This window comes from Chrysochloris asiatica, unplaced genomic scaffold, assembly GCF_000296735.1.
Source record: "Chrysochloris asiatica unplaced genomic scaffold, ChrAsi1.0 scaffold00524, whole genome shotgun sequence".
In the NCBI taxonomy this organism is placed as follows: domain Eukaryota; kingdom Metazoa; phylum Chordata; class Mammalia; order Afrosoricida; family Chrysochloridae; genus Chrysochloris; species Chrysochloris asiatica.
In genome coordinates this window covers 361,932-364,246 of record NW_006409042.1, presented here as the reverse complement: position 1 = coordinate 364,246, position 2,315 = coordinate 361,932, and positions in this window count along the sequence as shown.

The window sequence follows — 2,315 nt, the reverse complement described above, 5'->3', positions numbered from 1 at the left end:
ATAGGGTTTCCGAGGAACAGCTGGTGAGCTTGAACTGCAACTCAGAGTATCTACTCCTAATTTGTCATTTTTATTTCTTGTAAAAATAATGTATTCTTCATTTTGATACAGTTGAATACATATTTCTTTAGAAATGTGACATTTTGAACTTTTATTTCAGTACTATAGAAGTAAGTAACCCTGGTGGTGAAGTAGGTTAAGTGTTGGGCTGCTAATCAAATGGTCTGTAATTCAAATGCACCAGCTACTCCACAGGAGAAAGATGAAGCAGTCTGCTCTCTTATAAACATTTGTAGTTTCAGAAACCCTATGGAGCTGTTCTATTTTGTTCTAAAGAGTTGTTATGAGAGAGATCAACTACAGTTTCTTTTGGCTTGGGTTACTAGAAAGATATTCACATGCAACTTCTAAATTAAAAGAATAACATTTACAAATAAATAATGTCTGTATCTGAAATCAATCTGTGTTTATTGCATGGATAAACGTCCTGGTGAACTATCTTGCCTTAATTATGTTCTTTAAGACTATCATGGTTCTCAGTTATCTTTTGCTTTATTATATCTATGGATAGATATGGGGGATGATAGATATCTTTATAATTTGAATTTTCACATGTATGAATGTGGTCTGTCTCTCCAGTTATTTTCCTTCTTAAATACCTTTCATTAAAATTTCATTAGTTAGTTCCTCAATAAATTGCTTTGGTTTTTTCAGTTATTTCTTGTTAATTAATATTTTGATTGGCAATATAAATTAAATCATTTTACAAAATATTAGCTATTTGTTGCTAACATAAGAAAAATTACTATACGATTATACTGAGAAGAGAGGAAAAACTAAAACTTGTTCTTTTAAAGTACTCAAAGTAAATACCCTGAAGATTTATTTTATTTGATTAAATAATTTCTTAACAAACTCATTAGTTTGAGCTACTCAAATGCCAACATTAATTAAGAACTGATTCCCCAAGGATTAGAATACATTGTGGAAAACATTATTTTTAACTAAAATCCCTTCACATGCTCTCAAATTCTGAATGAATCCATTATCAAAAGTGAGACAAGCTGGTGAAGTAAACTGAGATTATTTATGTTCATGACATTTTTTTTCATCGTGACTAATTTTAATTCTCTGAAAAAGTATTTTAAAAATCTGGTCCTCTTAGATTAAGAAGTGATTTTACTCTGCAGTGAAGCAGCATCATTTTTTAATGAAGAAAAGAGGTCAGGGAGAAAACCTTTGTTTCACTTGATAATTTTTCTACTGCAGTTTGCAATCTCCTCCAGAGTTAAGAGAAACTGACATAGAGTCCCAGTATTCTCCATTTATATAATGAATTATAACACAGGGGTGGTCCTTTAAAGTTAACTTGACCATCCACAATAGAAATACGATAAAATGGAGTCCTAGTGTGGCACTGTAGGATAAGCACTGGACTGTTAACCACAAGATTGGTGGTGCAACTTTCTTAGAAACTCTATACAGGGTTGCTATGAGTTGGAACCAACACAACAGCATTTAACAAAAACAACAATTCACAAAGTAGAGCTTGATATTATATGAAAAAGCCATAAGGGGAAAAGAAATGTCCAACATCACATATTGCTTCTCTTTGCAAAATTCATTGTTATATTTGTTTGGAAAACAATGTTAGCACTTTTACAAATTTCAAAATATGAATTCAGTATCACCCATCTGTTGATGCAATAACAGCAGCCACTACTTTAGTTTAAACATCAGTTATTAGATGATTGTGTTCTTCTTTGCTGTTGAGACTCATTGAGTCAGTTCTGACTCATAGTGATCCTGTGTCGTGTTTCTAGGACTATAAATCTTTGCAGATGCAGAAAGCCCCCTCTTTTTCCTGCATAGCAGTTGCTGTTTTGATGTTCATTGCTTATCTTACAGAGCATATCTGACTATTTTTCTAGTTCATCAAAGTTGACAATCCTATCAATCCCACTCTAATAATTCAAGTGTACTCTACATGGCAAGTAAGAATGTAGTTTAGTCTCACTTACACTCTTCAAAACCACTATGTGCTGTATTTGTCTATAACTGAAGAATGACTTAAACACAAATATTTGTATATTTGACTGATGCATACTTTCCAAGAGTGGCTGAAGTTTTCTGTTTCTTACAGACAGGAAATCTTTGGTAAAGGGAAAAGTAAGGTTGAAAATTATATCTGGTTCAGTTAAAACAGCAGTTAACTTAGAATTTATTATGTTGCAAGCACTGTGCCATGCATTTTATATTAAAAAACACATAATTTTCAAAGCAATTTAAGAGATTGGTATTGTTATTAAAGTTAC